Source organism: Cheilinus undulatus, linkage group 10 (assembly GCF_018320785.1).
Source record: "Cheilinus undulatus linkage group 10, ASM1832078v1, whole genome shotgun sequence".
NCBI classification, from domain to species: Eukaryota; Metazoa; Chordata; class Actinopteri; order Labriformes; family Labridae; genus Cheilinus; species Cheilinus undulatus.
The window spans coordinates 25,312,894-25,330,555 of NC_054874.1; positions in this window are offsets into that span (position 1 = coordinate 25,312,894).

The following is a 17,662-nucleotide window of genomic DNA, read 5'->3' on the forward strand; positions in this document are numbered from 1 at the left end:
TTGGCCCAGGAGACGTGCCTTGCCAATGCTTCAGCCTCCTGTTCCCTGACACATTATCCAGTCCAGGGGCTTGTATGTACCCCACCTCTAAAAGTTTTTTTCGTTTTTATTATGGAGACTAGACGAGACAAAATGCAAGAGGTAGACTGTTAAATAACATGACCTGAGATGTGGACTTGAGTGACAGGATGGCTAATTCAACCCAAAGGATGAAAAAAAAAAAAGGTACAGTGCAGGAGTAGAAAATAAATGCCACTCACACGCTCTGACCCAGACTGGCCCCTCAAAGCAGTTGAGAAATCAAATCGTCTGTTGTTTTAGAGACATGACAGTGCCACCAAAACACCTGAGCTCAGCAAATGGGTTCACGGCCCCTTCCTTGCCCTCTCTCGTCCTTCCTTCCCTCCTCCCTCTCATCTCTCCATCATCTCCCCTATTGACCTGAGCACTCTGCAGCCTCCATTTAGCTACCTTTTTCTTCCACGCCTGCCTTGTCTTCTCCTCCGCCTCCATCCACCCACCCCGTCTCCTCTTCATCTCTTTTGTCTCATCCCGTGTCTTTTTTCATCTGCCTTTTTATGCTTTCCGCGCCTCCTCTACCTCAGCCTCCCAACCTTTCCTTTCAGAGATACTTTCATTATTTGCTCTCAGTCTGTCCGTTAAACCGCCCACACACTGCCACACACACCTACGCACAGACTGTCCTCTTATTTCCCATCAGCCCGAGCCCTAGTTGACCTTAGTAAATGCAGCCATAGAACGGCTATTGATTTATGCATACAGATGTGTGTGAGTATGTGTGTTGTCTCGTTCACCCTTCTCAATGTCACATGCTCGTTAGCTCCCCTCTCAGAGAGTGTGTATTAGTCAGAAAATCAAGAGTGAGTGTTTTGTGCATGCTGCTTGTTTGTGCGTGCATCTGTGTACATTTATGTGTGTATTTACTTGCCAAGCCTGTGTGATTGAGATGGAGAGGGTGTTGCAGACTCGCTAGTCTGCATGCACAATCATCCAGACCCCAGTATAGTTTGACAGACAGCTCCTCTGCCCAACCAGGGCAAAGAGATAAGCACAAGCCAGGGCTGTGATTGGTCAATACGAGCCATGGATTAACCCACAGGGCCTCTCTGACTCTCTCATCCCCGTGCTGAATAATGTAGCTGTTTGTTTGATGAAGAAGGAGTGAGGGGATGAGGCAGGGGGACATGCTGGAGAGAGAAGTGTTGAGCATTCTGGGAAAGGGAGGAAATCATGAGCAATGAGAGGAAAGAGAAGGGAAATCCTATCAGTGGGAAGAGGAAGGAGGCTAAGAAATCAAAAGAAATGGGAGGAAGGAGAAGAGGGAGAAGGGAAGTGCAACATGAAAAATTAAGTGTAAGATTCTTTGTGCTAAGACAGAGGGGAGAAGAATCGATATGAGATGGAGTATGCAAAAGAGAAGGAAGCTTAAAAGAAGCCCAAGGAGAAAAAAGGTGAACAGAGAGAGAAATACTGTGACACTTTCACTGAGAAACAACACCGTATGAGTGAGCAGAGAGGAGTGTTTAACCTTTACATGCTGCCATGCAGAACTTTTGCTGTTTTTTGCAAAGCACCTCTGTGGTGGATGTGTACAGATCTGCAGAACTGGAGGTCAAGGGGGAATTAAATCCCCCTGTAAGTCAGTTGATCTGTGCACTTTAAAAACAGGAATTGGAACACTGAGCACAACTCAACAAAATATGCTTCTGCTGAAGTTCATTGCTCTCTTATTTTTTATTGTCCTCTATAGAGGCAATGTGTTTTCACTTTACAGGAAAGCATTTAAACTAATGTACTATCAGACAAGGACAACAGATTGTGCTTTTTAAAACACTAGAACCACCAGGGGTCTCTTAAAACAGCCAGCGGGTGAAATCTACCCGCTATTTGAGTGCACTGATTTTCACAAAAAGCACTGATCAAGAGCAATTAACTAACCACTGACACGTAGCAGTGATTAAGCACCCAGAGAGAGCAGGATAACTGCAGGATGATTATCCCTTACATTAAAATTTGTATGAAACTTCCTTAACATCATCTTTTTCTTCACTCACAGAGAATTCCTACTGACAGCAGAAATGCTGCCAAAAAGGCCATGTTTTGAGTGGTTTATGACTATACCAAGCATTCAAAGTGCAACATTTACACATTCTTAATTCTTGGGCTAATTCTGTGTCCTAAAAGTAGTGAAATATTGTTTAGGTAAAAATTTAAAAAAGCTTAAAAACTCACAGAGAAATGGCAGCAGGCTGGAAATAAAAAAGTCTCCGAGGCCTGAATGAGTGGTGCCACTTAACATGTCCATTATGGTCTTTTCCATAAAGCAGTCCAGCTTGGTTCAGTACAGTTTTGTCATGGCTTAGCACTTTAAACTCTCATCTTACCCATGTATTCTCAGCTGACATTCGTCTCTCAGGATGATCTGTCCCTTTAAGAGATCCAGATAATTTCAGTCAGCTCAGTAACTGTTTTTTTGTCCCCAAAAGGCTTTTCATTGGTACCAGTTTGGCTTTATAACTGGGATTAAATAACGACAAATGATGGAGAAAAGGAAACTGGCTCTCAGACAGGAGCTAGCTACTACAACATGCAATCTTTGGGGGGATCAATAATGAAAACATGCACATTCTCTAAGACGCTGATGGAAAACAACCAACTCTATTACTCACACGGTTATGAAATGAATTTGCAAGCCTGACAGACACATTCTAACATCTTTAGAATGACATGGATTAGCCTAAGGAGATTGTCAGAAACAGCAGAGAGTTAGCCAATGCTGTGATTGGCCCATGGAGGTGATATGTTGTTTCATATTTTGTGTATGGCTACAAACTGTGACATTTCAGTAGTTGTCAGTGGGGTGTGCTGTGGGGATCAGCTGGTCTCAGTCCTGCTTGTCACTCGTTTTGATGAGCTGTCTCAGCTGAAACTGTGCATGTGGACGAAAGTACAGGGAAACAACTGTGAAACCTCTGTATGATTTCCAGGAACAGATGTTAACTTTCAAATGAAAGAAATCAATGAAATGTGCAATGTATTTCTCTGTCCTGTGTCTGCTTGGTCAGCGTTATGTCTTTAATATCTTTAAAACAGTGACCCTTGTTGGTTACAAGTAGGTCATATGCTCCAACTCAAACTTAACAGCAATGGAAATCTAGGTATTTGAATACTTCAGCATTGTTGGAACATCCTATAATGACGTTTCTATCCATGTATTTATGCACCATTTCAATTTGGGAATTTTAAAAAAAGGAAATCTGAAATAGTTTGGAGCAGATTGCAAAAGTACAAATCAATAAAGGTCGAATTAATTTTTTTGCTGTAGAGACATATTTTCCCAAAAAGTGATAAAATCTCTGGATTTACATAATTAAGTAATCATCTAAAGTGCTATTACAAGAATAAAAGCCCTATAAATTCCTGCTAGTAAAAATCCTCTGTTTTGTTCATCTCTTCAACAGCTTGTAAGGTGTAGACTACTGACCATAATGCTACACAGTTTTGAGGTGACATACCATATGTTACATTCAAGAAAGAAGCCATCGGAGACTGTCAGCTATCAGCAAACTGAAATAACTTTAGATCACCCCCCTTGTCCTCCTGCTGTTATATCAAATTGGGATCCAATCTGCCCTCTTGTTTTTTCCACCTGCTTCTACAACATATGCTAAAACAAAAACTTCAAGGTTTTAAAAAAGTCCTGAAATGTATCACTTTATATGAGATGGAGCTACACTGTGTTCCAAAGTATTATGCAAGTAGGACTGAACTAACATTTAATTTCATTTTCTCAATTAAAGTTTTCAATTGTGCTGCTTCTCCTGTCAGTTTACATCACTGACGTCAGTCTCAGACAGTTGCGACGCAACACGATACTGATTTACTTTTGTGACATTTTTGAAAATTTCTTATCTTCATGTAGAAAATCAACACCAATGAAGTGATCAAATATTGTTCTTTACCTATGTAGGGTAAATTTGTTTCTTACAAAATAAAACTAGGATGTTTGGAAAAGTAGTGTCATGAATTCCTTGCCTTGTTTAATAGCACTTAGGAAATACTTTTAAAAAGTATTTTAAAAGGGGGGCTAATAACTTAAACCTCATCTGTATACAATGACAAACTAATTATACATTTCCCCCTAAAAATGACATTCTTTAGAGTTAAAAACTTTTTTTAATTTTATTCTATCATTCACAAAACATCCTCATCATTCTAAAATCACACTATAACATGCTACATAAAAAGGTATGGTAGAAGTATGTTTTCAGTTGTTTTCAGTTTTTAGTTTTCAGTTTTACTATTCAGCAAGGAGGAGCTGTTGTGCTCCTTTGCCTTTTCTTCGGGGCTGTCCAGGACACCTAAAGAATGCATGGTTTGCAGCTCAAAAAAAAACTCCTTATTTATCTTATTCTGGTGTAAATTAATACCCATGAGCATCTGGCTGTAGAACTCTATGGTGTAGCGTTCGGCTGCAGACCTCTACAAGACCTCTACCATGGGGCAACCTCAGTGGTGGGTAAGAGGCTATTTTTCACAACAGCAGAATTTTATGAAAAACTATGGGAAAATTCACTGATGGGAAGAATTTTAATCTAATAAACTAATGAATACCTAGGGGGGGGGGGTTAGGGTTAGGCACCCAAATCCTAAAGGTTAGGGTAAGGGTAAGGGATAGGGGGATACAATTAAAAATAACACAAACTAAGGGAAAAAAAACCCACAAAGGTTAGCACATCACTTCCTGCCCCATTGAAGAGGTCTTCCCATTGCAGAGGACTGCAACGGATAAGGCCAAAATGCCCCACCAGAGGTCTGCAGCTGGATGTGTCTGAAATACCCTGCATTCCAGCTGCTGTCTAAAACATGAACTAAAAAATATAGAAAGTAAAACATATGCTTCCACATACATAGATTTATTTATGTTAAATCTGAGAAACTTGTATAGTAGAGCGTTTAAAGTATAGTTTTATACTGCAGAATGTATAATCTCTTAGATGTTTTGATTACACAAGAGTCAAATCTCCATATTTTTATCAGAGTCGATTATTTATCATCTCTTTCTTTTTTTTTTATTTATCAATCATAACAAAGCAGAAAAAAAGAGAAACGGGGAAAAAAAAAAAAAAAAACACAACTGAAATGATCCGCGGCTTTATAGAAAACATCCAGGCTTAAGCCATGAAAGCCCCCCCTCCTTGCTCTGCCTGTGGTGTCAGCTGGTTTGTGCCTACTCAAAAAACAGCCCTTAAAATCCCAGAGCTCTTACAAAATCAGATTTTAACCGCTGCCGCTAGTCACACCTATATTTAAACATCCTGCTTAGTGCAAATAGTTAATACCCTGGAACCAAAAAGCGGATTTTTGGCGGAGTGAGGATCAAGGCCAAATAGTTACAGTCATACTCAAAAAAAAAAAAAAAAATAATAATAATAACAATAATTTATGTTAAAAAAATATATATAATCTTCTTTTAAATTTCAGTTTTTGAAAAAAGTGATCATCTCAAATTTAACAATGATTAATGTACAGACTGGGTGAGGACTTTGATTCTTTTTATGCCCACACTTACCAAAACTCCATGCGTTGCATTTTTTGAGATGTGTGTTAAAATGTTACACAATCCCATCTTCTCGCCTGTTAATAGCTTTAGCCAAATCTGGCTTTGTAGGAAATGTGAGTGAACCATCATCAGCTCAGCCAGCTCACAGCAAACATTGGAGATAGTGTCTGTAAACCAGCCAGACTGCGGCGAGCCCAGGCTATATAGGTCATGGGCCGAGGGTGTGTGTATGTGTGCATCCCTTTAAGAAAAGAGCAGTGGTGCGTTTTGATGAGTCTGGGTCTTGTCGTGGGACTCTGGCTGAACTTCCTGTGATTCAGTCCAGGAATGAAAAAAGCAGCATCCTGAAAAACTTGTAAATTGGCAGGGCAGAGAGTGTGTGCTCGTTTAATGTCATTTGCATAGCTGCTTATCAGCTGTTGATGGAAACGTTGACCATATTGGTCGCTGGATGAGTGCCTTTTTGGTTCAGGGACACTCTGTAACCAATCTGCCTGTCTAAGCCATAGTAAGCCGTGCTAAGCCAGTTTGAAAGTTGCTGCCGGTCTGCTGTACGCCTAGAGCATAGGATGACGTGTGACACTGCGTGTGTGTGTGTGCCATAATGCCCAGAGGAGGTTGTTGTGCTGTAGATAGGCCACATACAATGTTCCCGTTTGAGATAGAGAGACACAGGGAGGGAGAGATGAAGGGAAACAGACAGAACCGCAGAGAGGAAGTGAGTATTTTTGGGTCATGTGGGTTGCCCTATTTAGTGTTTTTTTTTGCCGACAGAGTACAAACACACGTATACACTCATGGCAACCAGTCACAAGACAACAATCCTTTTTACTGAGCAGAATCAAAAGATCTGTTCACTTAAGGAACCATGTTCGTCATTGGTAAACCAGGCTGTTTGCTTTTTCACTGTTTCTTCAATTCTTTTGCAGGAGTAGCACAGGAGATCACTGCATCATGTGATGAGACACAGTTCCAAATAAATGCACCCTTTAATCCCTTAATCTGTTTTTATTTATCTACCTATCCTTTTTACTCAACAGAACACTGCTGCAGAATGTTTTTCCCCATGCAAATCATACATTAGAGTTTTGCTGATACAATATTTATATTACATTCCTGAAACAAAGTTTTTAAAGCAGCTTTTGTCCTTGAATAAATACGTCCTCTTAACTGTTTAATAGTATAACTATGATCTCAAAGTAAATACCCCTGTGCAGTAGAACAATGTGTGCAGTCTGATTCCTAACACCAAAATCTGCATTTCCTATTCCTCTGCTGCTGCTTAAGTCTGAGACCTCTACTCTGATGCCACATCACTGCCTAGAGGGATGCTAATGCACTTTTCTACACATGGCTGGAAAATTACAGTTAATCTAGATGAAGGTGCTACAAAATAACAGAGCATGAAAACATTATTGCATCTTACATAAGAAAGAGCTCCAAAGTCCAAACCAGTAACAACAGTGTACATCAGTGGTTCCTGACCTCTTTTCCTTGGAGGCCCCCCTGCTTGTATCTAAGAAAAGCTGAACCCCCTTAAAATGGGGGTATTATGCCTTTTTTCAAGGCTTTTGCAACATCTCTCTGATACCCACGTAGTAGCTTTACATGGTTTACAGCTCAAAAAACTCCCCATGTCTCTCACACTGGCGTCCTGAAAACACATTATTTTAATCTCCATCTGAAACGCTTCGTTTTCGCTGCTGTCTCTTTAACATCCCCCTGCTCCACGGACCTGCTTTCCTCCGATTGGCTGATTTTCCGGAGGCTGGCCGGCGGCAGGACTCAATGTTTTGTGCCCGCCCCCTCTAATGTGGCTAATGTTGTTATGCTAGTAGTTGAAAACTTTGAATGAACTGGTCTGACTGAGTAAAATATGGCAAATTTTGATATACGTCCTTACGTGTTAGACCCGGAGTCTGATCCTGATAGTTTGGAGAGAGAGGGGGAAGACAACCAGCAGCAGCAAAGGATAGAGCAGGAAGTATCTGTTTGGTAAGTGTTTAATTACTGTGTTACTCAATGGCTAAATGGCTGAGAGGCCTTGTGGGGGCGGTCTGTTCCGCTTTGCCAGCAGCACGGACGAACCACGAACCAGTCAGGAGATAATATTGTGTTGACCTCATCAGTTCGCTCCCTGTTTGCTTTGAAATCTCATCTCGGGAGAATCTTTTCAACTAACCGTTTGCATCAGTTTACACGCTAATTCCAAGATTTCTGCCACATACATTTATCTTGCGGTTTGAAAATTTTGCATACGTGGAGTTTGGACACCCAACATTGTGACTTTATATTTATGTTTTAAAAATCCGGAAAGTATAATACCCCCTCTTTAAGGTTGAGAATACATGGTACACATTACAATGTAAGCTTAAAGGCCCTTTGGGATGATCAAACAATGGTGAAAAGTCATTTTAATTGTGTAATATTATCAATAGCGTAATAATATTAGTTGTAATATTATTCCTCGACACTACCAGGAAAAATAAGTAGGCCTCCACAGCTTGCATGTCTTGACATGATGAGTCACAACAAACACATTACTTACACAGGGTCAAAGCCTTGCATCTCCAAAATTACCACTTTTCAGGGAATAGAAGAAACTTTGTATTTTTTCCATTGATTTAACACTGGATGGTTACTGTCAGCATCTTTTTGACACTTTAAATTTATTTAGTATTGGTGAAAACCAACTGACAATTGTAAAGGGTGACCAATAGCACAGTTAATGAACAAATATGAAACTCACAAAAATGCAGATACAAGGTTTTGGCCTGACGCTAGTGATAAATTAACTGATAAAGGTAGAGAAAACAGAAAGCATCTCCTCAATAATTACCTTAAACTGTCCATGTTTGATTAAATTTCCAGCAGTTAGTAAAAAAACGTAAAAGCTGTCTTTTATCAAAGCTTTTTTCAATATTTTACATTATATTAGCCAAATAATATCATGGTGGACATCTCATGATGTATTTATTTTTTTACATTTGTCAGTCAAGATCAGTGAAGTGATGGTATAGGGTTCCTTACCCGTTTATGGTAAAAAATAAAAACAAGAATTTAGAAAAATGTAGTTATGCATTATTTATGGAAAAAAATAAACAACAAAAAAATATTTTCAGGCACATGTTGACACTTCAATGGTGAATCAACTTGCTGCTTTTCCATAAACTCTGAATATGGAACAGAGACAGGTCAGACCTCACAGAGTCATCTTAGATGGTTTCAGTGTCTCCTGGCAGGGTCAGGGACATCAGAGTTGGGAAAGTTGTCTTTAGATTCTAAACTTTTTTTAGAGGAAAGACAAGACTGCTTCAGAATACTATGGTAGTACCACTAGCTTTATCTTTTAAAACCTGAAATCAAAAATATTCAATTACAAAGTACATTTTAACAATGATGAGACTCAAAATAGAAGTAGAAACTGATTTATATCATTTAAGTATAAGAAACTGTTATACTGTTATAAAACTGCCTAAATCCCATACATTTCACTTATTATAACTAAAACTTATTTTCCATATAATTCCTACACAAAACCCTCAAAAACACAACTATTGAATGTCTAATTAAATTTAAGCTGAAATAAGCTTCAAAGATTAATTAAAAAAAAAATAATCATATTAACCACACAAGTATAAAAATATGGTCATAATGTTATAAAAATGACCAAAAATCATTTGAAATTTTCTATGGATTTGAAAAAAAAATACTATTGGGTCATTCTTTATTTTTTACAAGCCTGTAGCAGCATCTAACTACACTTTAGAGTACTAACATCCTTAATATAATGGATGAGTTTTCAAGAAAATACCCTTAGTATGGTTTCTAGAATTGGCCATATGTTTTTATGTACCTACCTATCCTTTTACAATCCTAAACATCTATGTGTCCAAATATGGTTCCTCCAAATTGCAGTAATTGTTAGAAATCCTGCTCAAACAAAACCTATCATGGTATTTAGCCCTCCTTTTCACCTTTATGATATGAATTTCATCACCTTATCATGGTTAGTTAGGATGTTAAACTGCATTTTGCAAGTTCTGGAGGAAAAGGGGAAATTTGAGACATGTTAGCTGATCTCCACTGATTGGCTGAGAAAAATCATTCTGGTTCTGCTATATTACAGAGAGTTCGGGGGAGGCCACAAAGGAAGTTTACCAACGCGACCATATATGGTTCCTTAGCCCATACAGAGTTTAAACAGTCACCTGTCATCTTAATGAAACATTTGTCTCTGTTTTGATCAAAATATAATATATAGCACCAAAGGAGGTGGCTGACCAGTGGCATAAGGCAGTTACGACAAGCCACGCTGCAAGTTATCATGTCTGCCCGGGGGCGCCATATGAAGCACACATGCATATACACACACAAGATGCATATATATATATATATATATATATATATATATATATATATATATATATATATATCTCAGTTCTAATTGCAGATCAGATGAAAAAAATCTGACTGAAAAAGGACTAAGTGTTGACATACAAATCTTGAAAGCTATCAGAACAATGGGTAGCACTGTAACAGTCAAAGTTCTGAGTAGAGATGTATCAAAACCATGAACAGATGAAAACCTTATCATGTGCATTAAGGGTATTAACAAGGTTGTTAAGATTGTTAATACCTTGATACTTTTTGATGCCAAATGCTTCAGAGGACAAATGAGACCCTATTCTTACATTTGATAGGGCAGAAAAGTGCCAATGTTACCAAGAAAGCACACAAGTCAGCTTCTCAACCAACAGCTCCTTATCAATCCTAGTCCTTATCAGTACTATCATCACTGCTCTATGGTTCCCTATCCACTGTCCTTCTCTCTAAATAAATGCAATAAAAAGCCTGAAATAAATCCTTCTAAAAAATGAACTGTATAGTAACCATGGAGGAATTTTATCACAGATATCACTGACATCATTAACAACAATCATCTGAGGGTAGAGGAGCTGTCCATTCCACAGTGGTGCTGAAATGATGGCTGTCTTTTACAGGCATGTTTTTTAGACAATAACCTCACAACTCATGACAACCCTGCTTCTGTTTGGCAAAGAGGCAAAAGGTTATATTACATAAGAAAGAGCTCCGTGCTTATCAAAAACTCAACAAAATATCACAAAAACAAGCCAGCTGTAGTGGTACACACACAGTTTAGTCCAAAACAAAAAAGAAAGAAAAAAGATGGAAAGAAAAAAAGAAGCACATATTAACACTGCTACTCTGCAGTGGTCTGACTCACACATGATAACAGTCTATAAAACAGGGGCTGCAGCTTTTCAGTCTTTTATTGTCAACAAGTGCTTGCACACTTGCATGGGTAGCCCCTGTTTTACTGTTTATTATGCTTGATTGTATCCACAATTTGAATTCTTATCTTTGAACACAGTGTGTTCACAAAAGTTAACTTAATGGTACCAGCGAGACTCTCTGGATAGAGCAGTTGTCCTCTTTCCAGGAACTCTTCTACCCAGCACCTATGTCAGCCGTGACAGTGGCCACTGCATCCATGTGGAAGACATACCTAGCTATTGGCAGCTAACAGGTGTACAGTTGTGATCAAAATAATAGAAGTCAACCTTCACTAACAAGATCAATCACTGTTTTTGGTAGGAATTAAATTTATATATCATTTACTTTAAGAGTAACAGAAAAGCAACAGACATAACAGTCATGTCATGTCACCTTTTAAATGTGATCTCCATCATATTTCAGTTTGAACAGGACATAATCCTGAACTGGAAAAAATGCCTTAAGGAAACAATATCCAAGCTGTGACACAAGTACAGTATACCTTAAAACACGAGTGGTAGCTGTTTTCTATGTTTGATTTCATTAAGTAAAAGGCTCATGCCTTTTTACAGCTGTTTTTATTTGTTTTCAGACTGAGGTCACACTGCAAAGACACAATGTGACTTAGAACCACAAATGAATGTGGTCAAAACCTGAGCTAACAAGATCAGCTTCCATGTATAGTGAGCTGTATAAAACTAGATCTGAGACACACGAGAGCAACAAATAAATTAAAAGAAAATAAAATGTGGTCACCTTGTAGCTATGCTTTTTTTTTTTTTTTCACAAATACAAACAGAAAATGACTCTTGCTCAGGTTTGGCCCTGAATATTTGTCTCCTCTCAAGCAGCCCTATTGAGATAGTTACACTTACAACACCAGTTTGCTTCTTTATACAATCAAGGCTGAAGATGCTGCAGATTTAAAACTCACTCATACACTACAGCAGCTTATTTCACTGTTAGCTCCTCTGCTTTTTGTCTGGTTATGTTAATCAGAGGAACCAGCTGCTGTAGCACTGGGCTGGAATGAAAACCAGCAGACTCTCAGGCCTCGATGGGATGTGTTTGAAAAGCACTGATGTGCAGTATTCATGAAGCTGACATCAGGATGCTGGGATGCTTTGGAGTAACACAGGGAGGGAGAATTAGTTAGCGTGGAAAAAACAACAGCAGAGTTATTACATTCCACCATCATACTCATACCTTTGATGGGGCTGGATAATGTCCCTGTGGAGCTTTGGACAGTTGCATGTAAATGTCAGCCATCTGTGTGACTGTAGAGCTCCCTGTTTGGTGCCATTTACTCACACCTGCCTCTGCATTCATGCGGCTCTGGATGACTGACTGGTCAGCACAATGAGCCAGCTGATAAATCACAAAATGAAGCCTATAAGTAGATTAATGTTTTGAGCTAAACCTGCAGATTCTACCTGCCATGATAATGCATCATTTACCATGTCTACTTAAAGTACTAAAATACTTTAAGTGCCATCAGTGTAAATACGATTCACTCAGGCTTAGCTCAGCATGAGGAGCAACATGGGGGCAAACATCTGCTGTGAGACCCCCACAGAAGCCCTCTGATCATTTCACAGTTTGCCTTCAACCTGCTCAGGACAGCATGCTGAGTTGGTAAGAGAGAAGTGCAGGGTAAAAGTCTGCTCAGTTCTCCTGCTCCCCTGGGTGATACAAGCTTTTTTTTTTTTTTTTTTTTTGCTGTGCACTTCTGATGGATTGTGAAGCTGTGTGATAACATTTACAATTCCTGTGATATCACGTAAAAGAGCCTTTTAATAAATCTCTGAAAGAAAAGAAAATACTTTGCAAAACATAATAATAATAATAATAATAATAATAATAATAATAATAATAATAATGACAGTAATTATTAGTATTACCATACCTATATCTATGTTTAGCTAATCATGCAAAGTTGTTTGTTTCTTTTGCATTTACCATAAACTAGAAAAAAGCATGTTAATCAGATTTAATTACCATGAATAAAGGTTGAAATGTGCTTTACTGAGTGGTAACAAGTACATTTGTTCTTTTTTTTTTTTTTTTACTCATTACTGTCATTTTTTTTTTTAGTGTTTGTCTTTATTGCAAAGAAAAAAGCCACTGTTGAAGAAAACTCGTATCAAATCTCCACTTGAGTTCCTCAGTGGCATCTAGGAGACTCCATGGTGAAGTGGAATAGAGTTATTTGGTCTGCTGAGACCGAAATGGTCCTTTCTGGCCATCAGACAAGATACTGCACAACCCCCAACACCCCATCCCCACTGTGAAGCACAGTGGTGGTAGCATCATGCTGTGGGGATGCTTTTTGGCAGTCGACCCTGAAGGCTTGTAAAGGTAGAGGGTAAAATGAAAGCGACAAGATTTAGGAAAGTCCTGGAGGACAATCTTATTCAGTCTGCAAGAGAACTACAGCATACTAGGTCTTCATTTGTTAGCCTTAAATCATTCAGCCCCTAACATTTATATGTTGTTTCTTTGGCATAACTGAAATGTGTATATAAGTTATATGGTGATAGAAAGTGTAAAAAAGCAATTCTGTGGGCATGTTATGCTACACCCGCATGACCTTGCAAAGCAGATGGATCCTCCCGTTTCTGTGTTTCTCACTGGCGAATCCCCTTGCAAAGCTCTCATCTGAACAGATTGGGCCCTGTAGGAAAGTGACTGGACCAATCAGGAGTAAGAGGCAGTACTTTCAGGCCCAGCAGCAAACAGGGACAAGAGGCCAATGCAATTATGGTGGAAGAGATTTGCGTGAATGCTGCTAAAGCTTCAGTTTTATAAGAACTTGATGACATTGCTTTGTTAAAAGAAGAACAAAGAACAGCAGTGAGTTGTTTTCTTTTCAAAACTGACTAAAGTTGTGTGCTGAAATGTCTACAGTTGCCATGGTTCACATTATTCAGTTCTCTATGGAATTTAGTTCTCGGTAGCAGTGCACACCTACAATGTCGCATGTTTTGTTGCTCTGATTGGCCTGAAAAGATGTGACAGACAGAATGTTCATCCAATCACCCTCCGAGTATTTTTCTAAAGGCTCTGCCCTTTCCCAAACACCTTCTATGGGAGGTTTTCCAGATGGATTTGGGAAGCACATCCATCTGATGTCAGTTTAACACCACCCCCATCAGAAAAGAAAAGCTCCTGGTTTTGGTCTGATAATCAATTAAATTACTGCTTTTCTTTGTCCTCAGTTACAAAACTGTAATTTTTTAAATGTAAGTTTTTTTTTTTTTGTTTTGTTTTTTGAATCAGTATTAACAATTAATTCCCCTAAAGTAACAAACAAACAATGTTAATTTGATGTTTCAAGGACTTCTATTATAATGGCTGCTTTCACTTTGCTGTATTTTTTCCCTCATCCTTCATGTAAATCTTTTATATATTTATAGTATTCTCACTGAATTTGTGCTTCTGCTCTTTAGTCACTTTTTGTTGCACTTTTAAGCCCCTCTTAACTTTTCTTGTATTTTTTAATTTGCCTGGTTTCAAATTGACAGCTTGTGCCCATAATGGATATTCTTTGTGACCTTGCTAAATTGAGCACTTCTCTGCCACTTTACGTGTTCAGCTAATTATTTTAAGAGAGGATGATAGCATGTCTCCAGTCCTACAGACAACGTGACTCAAAATCTTAAAAGGCGTGTCTTCTAGTCTCTTAAGTGTACTATGCAAATATGACAAAACCATGTCACTCAGCAGGTGAGCAGTTTACAGGGAAAGTAGCTAGGATTAAGCAAGAAAGGGACAGACAGAGGGTAAACACAATCTAATAATCCACATTAAGGTCTTTCTCTCTTTCTTTTGACTCATGTTCAAATGTTTATGGCTACAACATGATTTTTAACAAGATGGTGCATTGGAAGTAAGAAGTGAAATGCTGCATTTTAGTAAAATCAAATAGCACTGAAATCAACAGCTACGGCACAGTGGTGGTGCTATAGAGGGCGCTATGGCACAGCCTTCCCCCCTGAGCCAGACACACATTAAACAATAGTATAAATTAGAAAAGAGAATCCTTTGTTGAAAAAAAAAAAAGAAAGATTGATATGTATATGAGTTGAAGACATGATACAGACTCAGCAATATGTGATTATTATGTAATACAAGTCATCTACAGAAAGAAATCTGTATTTATTTAGTGTTTTCTTATCTTTTCTGTATGTTTTTGCTCCTCTGGCGCCATTTTCAAATAGCCCCGAGGAGGCGGGTTTAAGATGCAGTTTCACCAATGACTGATTGACTATATACATGAGTGACGTACAGATGAGGCAATCAGTTTGCTCAGACTGGATCCATTTGGGGCTACTTTCAAGTACCCCATCGCTCAGTCATTGGCTAAAGTCAAGACTAGTTTCGTCTTGCGTAATTAAATGGGAACTGGATGGTAGTCGCAACGGTATTCTCCAGTAGTGGCTGACTAAAACTTCTTCAAGGTTGATGTGAATGTAGACCTGATGGAGAAACTACAGGAAGCAGAGTTGGGTCCGGATCAACCTGGTTGTCACTGAGCAGGATGCAGGCGGAAAAGGAGAGCAAAAGCTGAATCTGAGAGGTGGTCACAGAGACACACAGTTATTTAAATGCTCAGGCTCTGTTCCTCAGGGAAAAGATGTTTAAAACATATCTGGCTTTAGTAGGAGAGTCAGTGAGAGGGTTGTCTCTCTAAAAGGAGGAAGCATTCCACTACAAACCCACATTTCTGACCTAAATAGGAGCGTTAATGAGAGTTTTGCCTCTCAGAAAGACGAAGGAATCCTACCACAAATCAGCTAATAGAAATGCATGCAGGGTCTCTCACCATAATAATTCTTGTCAGTAGTTGTACCCAGAGTTATTTGTTCAAAGCAGCTTAAACTAACAGAAAGTTTAGTTTATTTTATACAATGTTGTTAAAGGGATACTTCAACATTTTGGGAAATTTGTCCATTGCCATAATCCCTATAGTCTTAGTAATAGGTTCGTTACCTTTAGTTGTCAGTGCAAGCTATTTTTAGATCGCCACTGCTGAGTTCGGAGTTGCTGTGCCAACTCAATGTAAGCAGACGGTATTCTGGCTTTCCCTCATCAAACTCATCAAATACACAATCCAACAACTCCAAAACCCTCTCGTGGACGAGTTGTGACCTGTACATTCACCACGCTATGAAATAATAATATATAATTAATTATGTAATAATATATAATATAATTATGTAACATTTATGACACATGAAGCAAATACTCAGAACTATTTCTTGAGTAAACCACTGGGCGGAGTGACACAGTGCAGCAGCCATGTCTGGAGTGTAGTTCCGGCTTTGCATTTAGCTTTAAAACATCTCCGTCTCGTAATGTTCCATGATTATTTCATAGCCTGGTGAATGTGCAGGTCACAACTTGTCCACGAGAGGGTTTTGGAGTTGTTGGATTGTGTATTTGATGAGTTTGATGAGGGAAAGCCGGAATACCGTCTGCTTACATTGAGTTGGCACAGCAGCTCTGAACTCGGCAGTGGTGATCTAAAAATAGCTTGCACCAACAACTGAAGGTAACGAACCTATTACTAAGACTATAGGAATTATGGAAATGGACAAATTTGCCAAAATGTTGAAGTATCCCTTTAAAGGAATTGGTTTGGTTCATGCATCTTGTTTATTGTATACAGATTCGGGTGCTTTGATAGAATATTCTGCTGATTAAGCTACAGGACAGGACAGCAGATTGTCTTTGAAAAAGGAGAAACATTTCTGAAGCAGAAATTTACTCGAGGTCAGGATCTCTGCATCTCAGCTCTCTTTGATACATGCTTTTATCTATTTATATGTCATTACTGGTTTCTGTACCACACGCTCACTTACATGCTACATTTCTCTTACCGAATCTTCCCTTAATAATATATCCTGATGAGTTTTTTAAAAGTGTTAACATGATTTCATGTTTGAATAAAATGATTGTTTTATGTTAAAATGCAAAGAAAAATAGTTGTTTTAATACTTTAACTTTTTGACTATATAAAAAGAGACAATGTGCCCTGTAGTTGAACAGATTTAGGACAGCCCCACCAATGAAATTTTTCACCAGCCACCACTGCTACAGCACCCATCACAGCACAAAAACAGTATAGGAATAGGAACAGACCACAGTTCACTTTTAATGAGAAAGGCTTTATTGAAATAAGTCCAACATATTAAAGGTAATCAACATGATGACTATTTAAGGTGATTTGAGCATATGAAGAGCGATGAAAAGATATTTATAAAACAGGCTGAGAAAAGACATGAAATCAAGTAAAAATATAACTTTGTTGGATGGATATTTTAAAGCTCAGTAAGTCCAGAAAGAAATTTTCAGAAAGTTAGTTCACAGATAGTTCACTTCTCATTGAATTCAAACTGTGAAATGTTTGCCCAAGTATGTAGAACTATAGTCTGATGGATTTACCTGTCTACCGTCGTACCCAGAGTTTAAATGGGTTGGTATCTGTTTAGTCTCCATAGTAGCTTAATCTAATCTTAATTTTTGTGAGTCTCTACCAAAGAAAAAGTCTTTCAGGCTATTTTATCAACATTATATATTATTTTTATATAGGCATATATAGCGATTTATTACACCCTTTTTCTTGCATTTGAAAATTACAATGTTGCACGTTGACAGCTAATAGATAGAAACTTGATAACTTCAATTTTGAACAGTGATTTTCAACTGGTGGCCAAAGTGGGTCACAGAGCAGTTTTCAGTGGGTCGCGAGGTGTTTGAAAAAAAAAGAAAAAGAAA